The following is an 18,319-nucleotide window of genomic DNA, read 5'->3' as shown; positions in this document are numbered from 1 at the left end:
ACCATGCCTTCTACACCTCTGTTAAAAGTTACATTCTATCATAGTCATTTATGATTTCTAGGGCCAAAGTAGTAAATAAGATTTTTCTGGAAGAGACAGAGGTTATGAGGGAGCCAGGATTTGGGGTCAGTTAGCAGCAGTGAGTGTCACTCTTTCAGATTTGATTCAGGAAAGGAAGAACAGCAACTGATCCCTGAGATTTTGGGTTGGGAAGGAAAGGAAGGAGGGACTGAATAAAAGAAAAGGCCCTCTGGTTGTGGGCACCCACCCCCGACTGCAGCCTTTGGGGAGGCCCAGCTGGTGTCTCTAGGGATGCTGCGGACTGGACTCCATTTCCCAGAGTTCCCAGGAGCTCCAACATATTCTGCTTCCCAAATGCCTGTGCACATGTGTGTAAAACTGCCAGACCCTGGGGCTCTGAGTTGGACCAGAGGGAGTTCATTCCCTGATCAGGGTCAGCCCTGGGGGCTGTGGTGCTCCTTCTCTCTCATTTACTGCATCACCTGCTCTGCACGTGCAATCCCAGGCAGTTTCCAAGTGCTCACCCGAGCCTGCCTCCTGCTGCTTCTTCCCTCTTCATTGTCCACCTGTGGGACCCAGTTACCAGGGACTCTGTTCCCCACACTCCCTGCTTTGCTCCCCGTGTTTCTGGAAGAAAGCGTACCTGCTCTGGGACTTTCTGCTGCAGGTTTGGCATGCAGGAAGGGGTGGGGACATGTGTGGGAGAAGGGTGGGTGCCAGGGCACCAGCGATCCTGGCAGTTTCCCCCGAGGTCAGGGCTGGGACCTGGGCTGTTCTGTCTCCCACCTCTGCTTCTCAGGCTCCCAGTGCCTGGACTCTCTCCTGCAGAACCTCACCCAAACTGTCCCTAATGTGCTTAATTTAGTGGTTACAGGAGAGAGAGGGCAGCGTTCTGGGAACCTGCACACGCAGAGAAGGAAGGCGGAAAGACTCCCACTCTCCACAGTTAAATAAGCTGGGTTCCCACTGTGGGTGGTCTCAGAATACAGTTGGGCTGGGCCTCTTGATGTTTCCTGGGCTCCTTTCTGCAGGGTGGGGCTGGATGGCCTTCAGCAGGGAGCCTGGGGCAGCAGAGGGGTGGGAAGAAGGATCTGACAAGGATCTGCCCCACTGCTCTCATCCTGCATCTCATCTTCCTGGTGGGGAGCAGTGTGAAGCGTGAATAGTTGCTTTGTGTGTTTATCCCTCTCATATTAATTATCAGATTTTTCCAATGTGGAATTTGAAGCTGTTCCAGAAACCTGGGGTGGGAAAACTCTCTTCTTTCAAACAGGCACAGAGACAGTGGAGGATCCAAGGAGTTTCTATTAATGGCCCTAGGCTCAGCTGGAATGATTTCCTGAGAACTGAGCATCAAATTCAAGTTTCTTAGCTGTTACAGCATTGGTGGGTTTAAATGGCAGCCTACATGACTTAGGACCACAATTTCCAATGGTCAGTGGGTCCAGTATGTTTGTAAAAGAGATGCTGGGGACAGATTTATTAGGACAGATTTATGACTGGAGTTTACAGAAGCAGAACTTAGGACATCTTCCCTCCCTAGATAAGATTTCAGTGGGCAGCTGTTTCACTCGTCAATTGTGAGCATCCACTTTTAAAGGTTTGTGTTGGATGAGGTCCACTTCTCTTTCTTTGATGATGTATTTGGCTGCTTTTCATTTTCTGTCTTCAGCTATCTCTTCTCCTGTTAGCAAGGCTGTCAACTGTTTTGACCTGCCACTGATCCCTTTGCAAAGTGAGAAGGGAACTAAAATTAATGCAAGTCTACTGTGTTGTCAATAACTGGAGCTACTATTTTAAAGATTTATTTATTCATTTGAAAGAGTTACACAGAGAGAGGAGAGAGACAGAGAGAGAGAGAGAGAGAGAGAGAGAGAGACATCTTCCATCCGATTGTTCCCTCCCCAATTGGTAGCAACAGCTGGAGCTGTGCCAGTCTGAAGCCTGTAGCCAGGAGCTTCTTCTGGGATGAAGCTGTTTTTTGAAATAATTATTTATTTATTTGAAAGGCAGAGTTACAGAGTTTCAGAAACAGAGATCAATGGCTGGAGCTGTTTGGATCCAAAACCAGAAGAGAGGAGCTTTGTCCAGGTCTCATAGGCGGGTGCAGGAGATGAGGGTTTTGGGCCATCTTCTACTGTTTTCCCAGGCCACAGCAGAGAGCTGGATGGGAAGTGCAGCAGCCAGGATCATAACCAGCACCCATATAGGATGCTGACACTGCAGGCAGTAGCTTTACCCACTATGCAACAGTGCTGCCCACTAACGGGAGCTCATTTAATCTGAGTATGCATAAAGTGGAGAATTACAGCATCATAAATACAGATAAGTTACAGTTTTTCTCTGCGCAGTACTTTACAGTTACCCAGTGATCCACTGAGAATCTTACTTTCCACACTGTGTAAATAAGAAGGTCAGTTACTTGTCTTATTTTGGGTTCTGTGTTTAAACCCATGACATTTTTGACATGGGAGGATATTAGTTCTACAATTTCATAGAGACTGGTCTGTGGAAGCATCGATAGAAGTTATAACTGTGAGAGTGGTAAGAAAGAAGAAGGGAAGAAATAAGTGCCCCTTACGCCACACAGAGGTGTCCACAAATGGAGTAGAAGACGTGCCCTTGAAAACTATGGCTGACTTTCTGGGACAAACTGTGTTTGAGTGCTTCACATGTTCTGATAGAAAGGTGTTGCCACCAGGTTATTAGTATATTTATTTAGTTAGTTTTTAAAGATTTATTTATTTATTTGAAAATCAGAGCTACACAGAGAGAGAAGGAGGGCAGAGAGAGAGAGAGAGAGAGAGAGAGAGGTCTTCCATCAGGATCATTTCCCCAATGGCTTCATCATTGTGAACTTTGCTCAGTTCCTGACCTATACCTTTCCTTTAACCTAGTACTTTGCCATGTAGTAGCCCATGAAAACTGCAGACTGCATAAATGAATGAATACTTGGAGGGTTGTGATTTCTTAGAGGAACATCATGAGACAGAAGGAATAAAACAAAACAAAAGTATCCTCCGTATATAGAAGGTATACTGTTTTTGCAAGCCACAGCGAAGAGGAAGAAGCAGGAAAGTAGTGAGACTGGAAAGTTTGTGGCAAAGGTAATAGGCACTGGTCAAGAATTTAACAAGCCCATTAGGAAAACATTAAGGTTTCCTTACTTCCATGTAGACTCTGCCCTCTTATGGTGAACAGGGTCCTCTAAACCCACTTGTTGCACAAATGAAAACCCAAGCATTGTCTTCTCCCACAGATGGAGTCTGCTATTGGTTTTGATTTACATTTCCCTAATGGCTAGTGATATTGGGCATGTTCATATATGTCTTGACCATTGAGATTTCTTCTTCTGAGAAACATCTATTCTGATCATTGCCCATTTCTTAGCTGTACATTTTGCTTCTTATTTGGAGATTTTCCAGTTCTATATATGTATGTTCTGGCTATCAATCTTTTGTCATAGTCAGAGTTTTCAATGTTTCCTGCCATTCTGTCCATTGTATCTTCACTCTGTTGAATACTTTGTTGTGAAGATGTATCTTAATTTGATATGCTCAAATTTGTATATTTTATTTTGTTACTTGTGCTTTTGGAATCTGACCCAAAACTGTTGTCTATGCTAATATTTTACAGTTTCTCATATGTTTACTTAGTTTTTGGTTTTATATTTAGACTTTTAATTCACCTTGAGTTGCTTTTATATAGTGTATAAGGTGTTGGGGTATCTTTTCAGGCTTCTACATATGGATAATCACTTTCCTTTAAACCATTTGCTAAAGGGATTCTTCTTTCTCCTGTTTGTTTTCTTTCCATTGTTAAATAGGAGTTACCTGTAGAAAAGTCGGTTTATTTCAGCTGCCTATTCTTTACCATTGAACTATGTGTCTGTTTTTGCAACAGGGCTAACACTGCTTCTATTTTTTTAAGATTTATTTATTTATTGGAAAGGCCAGATGCTTCTTCCAAGTCTCTCATGTGGGTGCCAGCACCGTAGAACACAGTCCATCTTCCACCAATTTCCGAGGTGCATTAGTAGGGAGCTGGATTGGAAGTGGAGCACCTGGTCTCCTAGCAGCAACATATGGGATGCATGCACAGCAGGTCAAGGCTTTAACCCACTACACCACAGCACCAAACCCTTCCTTATTTACTTCTGCTGTGATCTTTCATTATTCACTTTTTTCTACTGCCCTGCATCTTGACTCATTCCTGTTTCTTTCTGGGTCCTGGAGGATGGTAGTAGGTTGCTTCTGGGATATCTTTTTTGTGTTAGTAGATACTTGGTAATCTAAAATCACAGTTTTTAGTTTCTATATTTCTCTGCTATCACAAGGACCTTCTAGATGACAGCAGAAAATGCTGGCAGAAATGAGGATATATTAATTTGCTAAGAAAATACCACAGAGAATATGATGTAAATCATGGAATTTTACTTCTCAGAGTTGTAGAGGTTGAAAATGTGGATCAAGGGGCTTAAATAGGCTTGATTCTTCCAGAAGCCTTTCTCCGATGTGACAGACACATCTATCATTTTATCTACTTAAAAGCACTTTCTTCAGGTAGAGTCATGTTGGTGGTTAGCACTTCAGTGTTTGAGTTTTAGGGAGGCACATTTCAGTCCACAACAGCAAAAGGGTCCCTGTGGTCTACTTCAATGACAGCCATCTCTGCGGAGGACAGAAAGTTTAAAATCAGCGTTAGGAATTCTCACAGTATTAATGTCTGCTATCTCCATCAAATGTGCATTCATGTACACACAAACAAAACTACCTGTACACATAAACACATTCAACAGCGGAAATGCCTGATGGTTATGTACAGGTAACATCAATATAATAATCCATAAGATGGCCTATTAGCAGACATTAAAAAAAGAATTAGAAAGAATGACAACAAAATCTGCAATTACCTATATTTATGGCTATATGTATGATATTCAGTATTTATAGTTGCTAAAAGATGAATACTGATGTGTGGGAATTAAAGATAAACCTTACCTTGCAATATTGCAGCCTAGTCTACATGAAAGATGTCTTCCTAAAACCTTTCCCTGGGCCCACTCTGTGGCATAGTAGATTAAGCATCCACCTGCAGCACCAGCATCCCACATGGGCACCAGTTTGAGTCCCTGCTCCTGCACTTCCAATCCAGCTCTTTGCTAATGGCCTAGGAAAACAGTGGAATATGCCCTGAGTGCTTGGGCCCCTGCACCCATGTGAGAGACCTGGAGGAAGCTGCTGACTCCTGGCTTCTGGCACCTGGCTTCAGATCAGCCCAGCTCCAGCCATTCTGGCCATTTAGGGGTGAACCAGTCGATAGAAGACCTCTTCTTCTCTTCCTCTCTATATCTGTAACTCTAACTCACAATAAAGAAATACATTTTTTAAAAACCTTTCACATTTTAAATTTCTTAATTGTTTTAAAGATTCATTTATTTATTTATTTACAAGTCGAGTTACAGACAGAGAGGAGAGCCAGAGAGAAAGAGAGAGGTCTTCCATCTGATGTTCACTCCCTAATTGATTGCAACTGCCAGAGCTGTGCTGATCTGAAGCCAGGAGCCAGGAGCTAGTTCCAGGTCTCCCAGATGGGTACAGGGGCCCAAGGCCCAAGGCCATCTTCTACTACTTCGCCAGGCAATAGCAGAGAGCAGGATCAGAAGTGGAGCAGCTGAGTATTGAACCGGCCCCCATATGGGATGCTGGCACTTCAGTCCAGGGTGTTAACCTGCTCCACCACAGCACCAGTCCAACATTTTAAATTTCTGATACTCTAAAATAGCACAGGACTGCATTATATCTAGGAAAGATGCATTTAAAAATTATAAATCTAGTGCATTTCAGCAGTTTTAACAAATACTTCTGATTTTCTCAGCATTATGTACTAAATAAATGACATAATGAGTCATTGTCAGATTTTTAGCTTTTGACAGCCACTTATAATATTTCACAGCTTTTTGAAATGTATTGCTAGTGTGTTTTTCTCAACACATGCACTGGATTTTACCTATAAGGTTGCCTCTTATAGGATTTGCATTTTAATGGGTTTTCATGGCACATGTAATCAACATCTGGAAAGCCTCTAAAACACATAAATAATAACATGAATCAGGCTTTTTTCTTAAAGATTTATTTATTTATTTGAAAGTGCTGCACAAATAGAGGAGAGGTAGAGAGAGAGACAGACAGACAGACAGAGACAGAGAGGTCTTCCATCTGCTGGTTTACTTCCAGTTAGCCGCAATGGCTGGTCTGTGTCAATCCTTAGCCAGGAGCTACTTCCGGATCTCTCATGTGTGCAAGACCCCAAGGACTTGGGCCACCTTCTACTGCTTTCCCAGGCCATAGCAGAGAGCTGGTTCAGAAGTGGAGCAGCCACAACTTGAACTGGCACCCATATGGCTTGCCAGCACTGCAGGCAGCAACTTTATCTGCTATGCCACAGCGCCTGCCCCACATTGCATCTCTTTAAGATGATATGGATTTAAGTTCATGAGAAATTATTAGCATTGTGGGAACTGATAGATATGGATGAAGCAGGATGGACTTGTTAGGAAGGGTGATGTTAATTTTCTTATAAAATAAATAAATAAGAAATTAAATATGGTCAGACATAAATGAAGACTAAATTTTATTAGTGGTGATCCAGAAAACACAGATCTCAGGTCTTTTTCTTCCAGTGTTAAGTTTACATTTTTAAATGCATATTAAGTGAACAAATTTCATGTAATTTATATATACAGATTGAAGAGCAAACTGATAACATCCTATCCTATCTTCCCTTGGTCTCATATTTCCAACTTGCTCCTTCTCGTTTTATTTTCTTTTAATTTTGACAGCTGCATGCTTTGATTTTATTTTAGAATCACAAGCTTTAACCCTCTACAAAATAAAGAATTCAGCAAGTAGTAGAAGAAATATCAATGAGTATATGTTGTTTACTCTATCAAAGAGTACAGAAAAGTGCTATGAACAATACTCAAATCTCAAAATGTCATATTAACTCATGCTACTTTTCGTTGTCTATATATTAATTACCACGAGTCAGAGAAAACATATGGTATTTGTCTTTTGGGGGCTAGCTTTTTTCATGAAGCATACTTGTTTCCAGTTCATCCATTTAGTTACAAAAGATAGGATTTCATTCACAATTATGGCTGAATAGTATTTTACACTGTATTTATAGCTCATATTCTTTTTCCAGTCACCAGTTGATGGACTTCTGGGTTGATTCCATGTTAGCTATTGTGAATTGAGTTGTAATAAACATGAGGTACAGATAACTCATGCCTATGCATATTCTATTTCATTTCATGTGGATAAATTCCTAGGAGTCAGATGGCAGGATCATATGGTATGTTTGTTTTCAGATTTCTGAGGAACTTTGATACTGCCTTCCATAATGGCTGTACTAGCTTCATTCCCACCAACAGTGGGTTAGGGTACCTTTTTCTCTCCCTCTCCACCAGCCTTTATTGTTTGTTGACTTTTTCAAAAGAATTATTTATTTGAAAGGTGGAGTTAATTATAGGGAGAGGCAGTGGCAGAGAGACAGAAGTATTTTATCTGCCTGTTTATTCTCCATATGGCACAACAGGTGGTGCTGGTCCAATCGGAAGCCAGAGTTAGGAGCATCTCCCTGGTCACCCAAGTGGGTGCAGGGACCCAGGCACTTGGGCCATCCTCCACTGCCCTCCCAGTGCAGAGCAGAAAGCTGGACTGGAAGAGGAGCAACCGGGACCAGAACTGGCACCCATATGGAATGCCGTCTCCACGGGTGGAGGATCAACCCAGTGTGCCACGGCACTGGCCCCCATCAGGGATATTTTTCTATAGTACTCTCTATCCACTGTATCTTTTTCTAGTTGAAGAATTAAGGTGATGCAGGATTAATCGAATGAGTTTGAGAGGATTGTCTCTCTTTCAATTCTTTTGAATAGTTTGAGAAGTATTGGAATTAGTTCTTTAAAAGTCCTGTAGAATTCAATAGTGAGGCTGTCTGATCCTGGACTTTTCCTTGTTGGGAGGGTCTTTATTACTCATCCAATCTCTGTCTTGGTTTTTGATTTGTTTAGCTTTTCTATGTGTCTTCATGACTCAATTTTGGTATATTGTGTATGTCCAGGAATCTGTTGATTTTTCCTCTAGGATTTCCAATTTGTTAGCCATCACAACCGATGCCCACATCCTATATTGCAGTGCTAATCTGAGTTTTGGGTACTCCACTTCCAAACCAATTTCATGTTAATACCCCTAGGAAGCAATGGATAATACCTCAAATTCTTTCCTTCTTGTCATCTAATTTGGAGAACTGTAACCTCAATGGGGACTTGAGAACCTGGTCTTGCACAGTTGTAGCCATATAGAAAGTGAACCAGCAGATGGGAGACCTCTCTGCTTCTCTTTCCTTCTCTCTTTGTCTCTGTGTCTCTCTGCCTTTTTTATGATATTAAAATATTTAATTACTTACTTGAAAGAGTTACAGAGAGAGGGAGAGACAGAAATCTTCCACCACCTAATTCATTTTTGAGATGACTTTAATAGCCAGAGTGTGGCCAGGTTGAAGCCAGGAGCTTTTCCTCCGATGTGTGTGGCAGCATCCCAGGCATTTGGGCCATCTTTCCCTGCTTTTTCAGTCCATTGGTAAGGAGCTGGATCAGAAATGGAATAGCTGGTACTTGAACTGGTGCACATACAGGATGCCAATGTAACAGATAGCAACTTTGTCCACTGCACCACAACCACCAGCTCCTCTTTCTGCCTTTCCAATAAATAAATCTTTTGAAAAAGAACTTAAGGTAGTAAAAGTCATCATGACTGAGCAATGGCAAATTTATTGAAGTGATCTATTTTCTTAAAGATCTATTTATGAATTTGAAAGGCAGCACTAGAAAGAGAGAGTGGGAGAGATGGATCTTCCTCCTGGTTTGTTCACTCCTCAAATGGCTGCAATGACTGTGGCTAGGCAAGACTGATATCAGGAGCCAGGGGCTTCTTCCAGGTCTCTCACATGGGTGCAGGAGCCCCAATATTTGAGTCACCCTGTGCTGCTTTTCCAGACACATTAGCAGGGAACTGGATCCATTTGGAGATTAATGTCTATGATACTCTCCTTGCAGTTGAAGGATTTAGAATCCATTTTGATTATGGGTGGGCCAAGTACAACAGCTTCCAATTGTCCAAGGTTTGGATTAGATGGGATCTGAGAAATTTTGTTAAAATAGTTATTAATCATAAATCTGAGCTTAAGCATTTCTTACCAAATTTTCGTGTTTGCTGATGTTTATATCTATGGGAAAATTGGGTCTCTGGATTGCAACCAATGAAAGCATCCAGACTAACAGTAATAATGTCAACAGTCAGCAGAATGATGTCCAGCTGAACTGAAATAGCTTTTCTTATTTGGTAGAGGGGTTACCTCCTGCATTATGCTGACATACTGACATAGACAGTAGATGTTGGAGCCTGTCCCTTCTGCCAAATGGAGAATACTACATTTTGGTCCATCATATATATATGTATATATTATAATATATATTATATTATATATTTCTATACATAATATAGAATTACATATAATTATTATAAATATATAATTATATATGAATTTATTATTTATATATAAATCTATAATTATTTCTGATCCAGCTCCTTACCAATGGATTGAAAAAGCCGTGAAAGATGGTTCAAGTGCCTGGGTTGCTGTGACAAAGAGCGGAGGAGAAGCTCCTGGTTTCAAACTGGCCACACGCTGGCTTTTGAAGTCATCTCAATAATATATATGTATATTATATATAATATTAATAATAAATTATATAATATCTGTTTATAATTATTATATATTATATAATATATTGTATGTTAAACTATAATATATTTTATATTGAATATATTTATATACATAAATATATAAATAAATGTATATATATAAATTATTTATTTATGTATTTGACAGGTGTACTTACAGACAGTGAGAGGAAGAGACAGAGAAAGGTCTTCCATATGCTCATTTACTCCCCTAATGACTGCTGGGAGCACAAGGACAGTGCCTAGAGTTTATTTTGATGGATTTTAGCCCCTTTCATTGGAGGGAGGCCCAATGAAGCTGGACTGATTTGTAAACCTCAGAAGTGTCTTTTCAAGGTGAAGGCAAACTGAGACTGAGGGGTTTTTGGAAAAACTTGGAACAAAATGCATTTGCCACACTTGGTTAAGACACATCATTTATTTATTGATTTCATCAGATCTGTTAACATTGAGTATAAGGTACAGGGGACATGGTGGATGGCATATAGCAATATGATTTTAGTAATATATCATGAGGTGCTTTTTCTTTTAATGGATTTAGCAGGTAAAATTGGGCTACCTAATGGGATATAGCTGGAATAATCACCTTTTTACTAAATAAATCTGAGGTAATAAATATTAGTATATGATGACATTGAGTTTTCTTTTATTGGGCCTTCTTGGTTATTTTAATCTGGGATTTGTGAATTCTCATTTTCTCTAGGCAAGTTTTAACTGAAAAATTTTATTTTATTCTTCATCATGTTGGACCAACTCTGCTGCTTCGGGGATTTTTTTAGTACATCTGACAATTGGAAATTTAGACAATAGTATAGTTAAAAAGAGATGTACCAAGTAAAGTACTTATTTTTATTCAGATACATATTTTCTAAAATTCCTATTGAGTATCCTTGTTAAATTTAGTTGCATCCCAGGTTAAGACTTATTGGAGACAGGTGCCATGGCTCAATAGGCTAATCCTCCACCTGCGGCACAGGCACACTGAGTTCTAGTCCTGCTGGGAGAGCCAGATTCTGTCCCAGTTGCTCCTCTTCCAGTCCAGCTCTCTGCTATGGCCCAGGAGTGCAGTGGAGGATGCACAAGTGCTTGGGCCCTGCACCTGCATGGGAGATCAGGAGGAAGCACCTGGCTCCTGCTTTTGGATCAGCGCAGTGTGCCAGCCGCAGCACACTGGCCGCAGCGGCCACTGGGGGTAAACCAACAGAAAAAGGAAGACCTTTCTCTGTCTCTCTCTCTCACTGTCCACTCTGCCTGTCAAAATAAAAAATAATTTTTATAAAAAAGACTTATTGGAGCCACTCTAGTGATTATACCCATGAAACTTTGTTAATTAATGCAAATAGAACCTGGGAAAATTGATGTATATCTTATGCTGTAGAGACTTAAGATTGAACATCTTTTTTTTAATCTTTTTTAATTATATAATTTAAAAACAAATTTTAGATTTTTTTTGACTTTACTAAGCCACAGCTCTGGCCCCATTAATATGACTTAACAATGTTTTTTCCTCTCAGACTTATCTCTATTGGTTCAGTTAACTGCATGTCTTTTCTTTAGATTCAGATTCTCTCAGCTGTCAAAGCTTATTCATCTTAATTCTGTTGTTCCTATTTCCCTCCCTTTTATTCTGTCCCTAGGCTAATTGAGGTCATGATTCTCCATTCCTTCTGTGTGGTGTCACAGTAGGCTTGAAGTGTTCTTTTTCTCTTCTGATTTCTAAAGAAAGAAATTATGTATTCCCCCAGTTTAGATATTTTAATAATTCATTCTAAAACAAAGGTTAAATGTTCTTAATTTGACAAGAATTTTCAGGGCCAGTGGTGTGGCATAGTGGGTAGAGCCACCACTTGTAGTGCTGGCAGCTCATATGGATCCAGATCTCTGCTAAAGCCTGGGAAAGCAGTAGAAGATGGCCCAAGTCCTGGGCCCCTGCACCCATGTGGGAGACCTGGAAGAAGCTCCTTGCTCCTGGCTTTGGATTGGCACAACTCTGGCCATTGCAGCCAAGTGGGGAGTGAACCAGTCGATGGAAGACCCCTCTCTCTTCTCTGCCTCTCTCTGTGTAACTCTGACTTTCAAATAAATAAATAAATCTTTAAAAAAAGAAGTTTTTCTAATTTTAGATTTGTTCTCCTTCATTGTCACTTCAGGGTGTGTGTAAAGAGTGCATATCCAGTTTTTCTATTTTGGATTTTTGGGATTTTGTATTAGCTCTGCTGTGTATTCATTTTTCTCGAGCATTGGTGATATCTTCTCCTTAGTTGTATTAAGAGAGAGAGCAATAGCCCTCATGTCTTTTTAGGTAAGTAAGACATATTAAAAACAGAGCATTCAGTATACATTCATAGTAGTTTGACTTGTTCAATTGATTTACGTGACCTCCCTTGGACATTCTTGGTCTCTGCTGTACAACTTTCTATACTCATTAATTCTTTGATATTCCCAAATCCAGAAAATGAATGACTCAACAGCTGTGTTCCTGTATTTGCTGGGACTCAGGGTAAGAAGCAAAGTGGAGGTGTTCAGGAATCTAAAGGTACATGCTACATAGCAAAGCACATCATTTCCTATACAAAGTGACTGGGAAATCCAGAATCTTTTGCACACATATTGGATCCTGAACTATTACTGGACTATTCAGTAAGATTTTAATGTATTTATTTTCTGTGTGTGTGTTTGTATTTCTAAATAAACTCTGCTGGGCTACTTAACATTAACATGTATTGCAGAATTCTTTCATCAGCTTTTACTTTTAAAAAGTTTCTCTTTCAGTTTTATGGGAGAGGGTAGAAGCTTTCCGCTATGTAACTGAAAATTCATTGATTCATTAAAGTTAAAAATATTTGTTGGAAATGGGTGGAATACTATTAATTCTTGTGTGATTTTCATGAAACTAAATACATTCTCTATTTTGTTTTGCTTAAAATTTCTGCATGTGTGGACTTCTTTTTTCCTTCTTGCCCCAAATCCCTTTGTGTATTGGGATGGCAAATGGGTTTTACACTGGAGAAAACATGTTATTTTGGCAAAGAAGTACTTAGCCTTCCTGCTTCAAGTATTCAAATATTGCATTAGAAATCAGTATATTTGTTTACTGTACAAATGTCCTTCATACAATTTTGTAATCTTCTGGGATGGGAGAGGGAGCAGGAAATAGGAGGGTTATGGGTGGGTGGGGGAAGTTATGATTGTCAGTATAAATTATTGCCCTACACTTTTTATAGACACTCTTCAAAGCATATCCTCAAACTAATTCAATTAATTTAAAGGATTTATTAAATGATAGACTACATGAAATTTATCGATGTATTTTATCAAGCAATCATCCAATGTAAATGATTACCATATGTTTGCACTTCAGTGAATCATTCTATTGTGAATATTTTGGCATCAATATAATTTTGTTTAAAATTTCTTTATGAAAAAATATCTGGACTAGAATTCAATTGAATGCATTGCATGGTTTTGTTACCTAATGACAAATTGCCTTCACTGAGGTTTATAATTATTTATTCTTTCAACACTAATGTTATGTGTTTACCAAATACAGTAATATTAATATACATTTGGGGTTGGCACTGTGGCATAGCGGGTGAAGCTGCAGCCTGGCAGTGCTATCATCCCAAATGGATGCCGGTTTGAGTCCCAGCTGCTCCATTTCTAAGCCACCTCTCTGCTAAGGCCTGGGAAAGCAATGGAAGATGGTCTAAGTCCATGAGCCCCAGAACTCACATGGGGGACCCAGAAGATGCTCCTGGCTCCTGGCTTTGGGTCAGTGCAGCTCTAGTCATTGCAGCCAATTGGGGAGTGAACCAGCAGATGGAAGACCTATCTCTCTTCTTTCTGCCTCTTCTTCTCTCTCTGTGTAACTCTGGCTTTCAAATAAATAAGTAAATAGATAAATAATTTTTAAAAAGATACATTTGTTTGCAAACAATATGTGACATCAATACAACTACTTAAATTTTCTCATACAAGTAGTTTAATTTGGAGGCCTGAATTATGGCTGATTGGTTCTGTAGTCTAATGATATCTTTGAACCCAACTATTTTCCCCTTCTTTATGAATTTCAGTGTTGTATATTACTAGAATTCTGAAAAAAATTCACAGAAACTTTAGGCATCATCTAAACATCATAATCTCCAAAGAGCAAAAATCATTGCAAACTATGATTTTCTAGAATTATTTCTTTGGATAATGCTACAATTTTATTGTAGCTTTAAATTGAGCACACACACACACACACACACACACACCCATGTACCATACATACATTCACAAATGTACATACACAATCAGCAAGTCTCCAATGCATTTACCAAAGTGCATCAATGTGCTAGTTTAAGATTACTGCCAAAGAATAGTCCCTTTCTTTAAATACCAATTTACTCTATTGATTTATTTTTGACCAAAAATGATGCAGTTTAGTTACTGTTTTGACAAAGAGGCAGGTATCATCGCAAAGCACAAATGAGTGAATAAGTTACATTATCCAGATAAGAAATGGCTCACTCATCAAATTAAAAGGAATTGAATCTAGTTTGAGTTACCATGTCAAGCAAAATATGAAGTTTTACAAAACTTGAATGTATATAATTTCAAATAAATTTTGAGTTGTATCTAAATGTGTACACTACAACATTAAGCATAAAGGCACAGATATTTAAATACCTTTATTTAGGAAAATGTGAATAGATAATAATAATAATTGCTAACATTTATTTTATACCAGGTGATGTTTCCTGAATTTTATGTTTCCAGAAAAATGGAGGTAGCTCCTGTTATTTTAACTTTAAAGAAAATGCAACTGAGGCATGAAGAGGTAAGTAACTGGTTTGCCCAAGGATATATAATCATGAAGTGGCAAAGCCTTAGACTTGGCATGATCTGAATGGCAGCCATTTTTTTTTCACAAATTCAATGTTTGATCTATTTCATATATTCACTAAAAGGATTTACTATCAAATGATACTTTCTGATAAAACCTATGAAAACTGCAGATGAGTATTGCTCCAAAGCAAATACTTGAGGCTAGCATTACGTGTAGCAGGTAAAGCCATTGTCTTTAAATTTAGCAAAGATATGCCTTGTTAGATGAGTGTACTTTGTGTAATTCTTCTTGTCAGTGTATACACTTTAGAAATTGATTACAGGGGCCAGTGCTGTGGCACAGCATGTTAAAACCCCAACCTAGGGTGCCAGCATCCCATATGGGTGCTGGTTTGAGTTCCAGTTGCTCCACTTCTGATCTGGCTCCTTGCTAATGCACCTGGGAAAGCATCAGAGGATGGCTCAAGTCCTTGGGCTCCTGCACCTGTGTGGGAGACCTGAGAAAAGCTCCTGGCTCCGGGCTTCAGATCAGCTCAGCTCCGGCTTTTGCAGCCAATTGGGAAGAGAACCAGCAGATTGAAGACTTTTCTCTCTGTCTCTACCTCTCTATATAACTCTGTCTTTCAAATAAATAAAAATAAATCTAGAAAAAAAGAAATTGATTACATCAGGCAACACATATGAACTTTTTTATAGAAAGATTGACCTTTAGAAAAATTTTAGACCTACAGAAAAAAAAAATGTGGTACAAATGTGAACTTTTGAATAAAAATCTATTTTTCATGAAAGCATGGTGTTATAAAACAGAGCAATACCTCACTGAGAACCAAAAATAAATTGGACTATCTCATTCTGTGATTTGAAATCTAGGGACAAATGTCCTTTATTTTTCTTACAGAGAATGTAAATAGTGTTGTGATATCAAACTCATTCTAAGTTTAGGTACCCCATGGAAAGTTTGATCTAATGAAAACAAATCTGTTGGATCATTTACCTCATACATTCCACTACCATGAAAATAATATATCTGTCATGATACATCAAGAAGAAAACATATTTATGCCTAAAAATACAAATTCAACTATTACAAGCTGTTCAGCAAAATTTAAATTGTATGTTTTTAATATTCTAAAATGGAACATTTTTCTTTGCTTCTCAATAAAAATGTGATACACTTTAACATCTTCAGAATAAGAACTGAGAGTGTACAAGGCAAAATTTATTTATTTACTTATTTATTTTTTGCCAGACAGAGTTAGACAGTGAGAGAGACAGAGAGAAAGGTCTTCCTTCCATTGGTTCACCCACCAAATGGCCACCATGGCCTCCCGATCTCCCATGTGGGTGCAGGGCCCAAGCACTTGGGCCATCCTCCATTGCTCTCCTGGGCCACAGCAGAGAGATGGACTGGAAGAGGAGCAACCGGGACTAGAACCTGGGGTGCCAGCACTGCAGGCGGAGGATTAGCCTTGTGAGCCACGTACCCGGTGAAATATAGTTTAAAGAGAGAATTTATAACGTTCATTTTTAAAGTAACAAAAACATTTTTCACTTCTTGGTTTGCATTTTAAATTTGTACATATATATATATATATATATATATATTAGCCATCCTTACTGGTTATTGCAAATTACCACATCCCAAAATTAATTGCTTCTCAACATTTACAATTTGTTTCTTCACTTTAAAGAAAAATATTTGTGTCTCTTGAGTAAACAAGTAAATATAATGATTTGGCATCATTTTATAAAACTCAAATCTGTAAGAACTCAAAAACCACTGCAGAAATATTCTATAAGAATGTACTCATGCATATTGTTCTTACAATAGATTCACCCATGTCATAGGAGAGCAACTCCTTGCTCAACATTCAAAATGTTCACAGTCTTCGAAATATTCCTTTTAGCATAGTGACCACAGTTGGACACAAGAGAGTCTTTAAAATTAAAAGAAACAATTTGGGTATGCTGACTTTCCTAGTCTTCTTGTTTTCCTGGGACAGAGTATCTTTTTTGAATGTAGGCTGACAAGGATACAACCCCCACCACAAAGTAAAATGCCTAAACATTAGAGCACTGCTCCTGACCCCTGCTCACTTGTTCCTCTATGTGGGATTTATGAATGACTTGCATGAATGGAGAGATGAAAGAGGCAATGAGCTACCACCCCCCTTTTCTTTATTTAGCACTTTTCTAGGATGCCTATGAGAACATGGGTTCTTGTCTGCCCTTTTTTATACTGTAAATTTAGCAAAAAACCTGTGCTCTGTAAGTGACTAGGTAAGGATGCAATGTAATGTACTAGGGCAATGGAAAGGAATTTTTGTTGCTAAGCACCAAGACCAACAACTCTGTGGGCTAGAAAGCTTACATTTTGACTTCTTTCCATGTCCAGCTTGAACCATTCAGAATTCAGAGAAAGTAGGAATGTAAGTTATGAACACACTTCACTGCCACAAATGTTATGATACTCATCAGTTTGTAATCAGGAATGACTTAAAATTTAACCAAAAATACCACAGTAAACTATGGCAGATTCATCAACACCTACACTTATAACTAACATCCACATTTATAATTGTATCTTTCTATGAAGGATCTGACAGGAATTATTATCTGGGATGGATAATTAACAACTCCTTAAACAATTTTTATAATGTACCAAAAAAGTGAACTTTGAATCCTTTGGGAATTGGATAAGCTAAATATATTTGTATTTGATGAATTCAGGCTGAGAACTTGTAAGTATAATACCAACCATAATACCTACGAAAAATTAAATACCTTGGAATAAATTTAAGAATTTGAAAGATCTTCACAATTAAAATTACAAAACATTAAAGGAAGAAATAGAAGAACACACACAAAAATGGAAAAATATTTCATGTTTGTGCACTGGAAAAAATAATATCATCAAAATGTTCATACTACCCAAAGCGATTTATAGATTCAATGAGACCCCAATCAAAACTCCAAGAACATTCTTCTAAGATCTAGAAAAAAAGAATGCTTAAATTTGTGTAGAAACACAAGAGACCCCCAAATAACTAAAGCAACATTAAACAAGAAAAAGTTGGAAGTATCAGAAGACCAGATTTCAAGACATACTACAGGGCAGTTACAAACAAAACAGCCTGGGACTGGAACAGAAAAAGACATGTATACCAATGAAACAAAATATAAACCAAAAAAATTAATCCATGCAGCTACAACCAACTAGTCTTTGACAAATGAGCTAAAATCAATCCCTGGAGAAAGGACAGTCTCTTCAACAAATAGTGTTGGGAAAATTGGATCTCAACATGCAGACATATGAAACAAAACCTATACTTACACCCATACAAAAATCAACTCACAACTGATCATGACTCTAAATCTATGGCCTGATATCAACAAATTACTAGAGGAAAATATTGGGAAAACTGCAAGACATTAGCATAGGAAAGACTTCTTGGAAAAGACCCCAGAAGCACAGGCAATGAAAGCAGAAAGAGACAAAAGGGATTACATCAAGCTTAGAAGATTTGTGCTGCAAAGGAAACACTAAGCAAAGTGAAGAGTGGTAGAAAATATTTGCAAACTATATAACTGATAAAGGGTTAATATCTTGAAGTAACACCTTGACAGTAGGGACTCCACACCATGAGACTCTGGTCTGA

This window comes from Oryctolagus cuniculus, chromosome 13 (assembly GCF_964237555.1).
Source record: "Oryctolagus cuniculus chromosome 13, mOryCun1.1, whole genome shotgun sequence".
Taxonomy (NCBI): Eukaryota; Metazoa; Chordata; class Mammalia; order Lagomorpha; family Leporidae; genus Oryctolagus; species Oryctolagus cuniculus.
The sequence above is the reverse complement of the archived record's forward strand: the minus strand, read 5'-3'. Positions refer to the sequence as shown.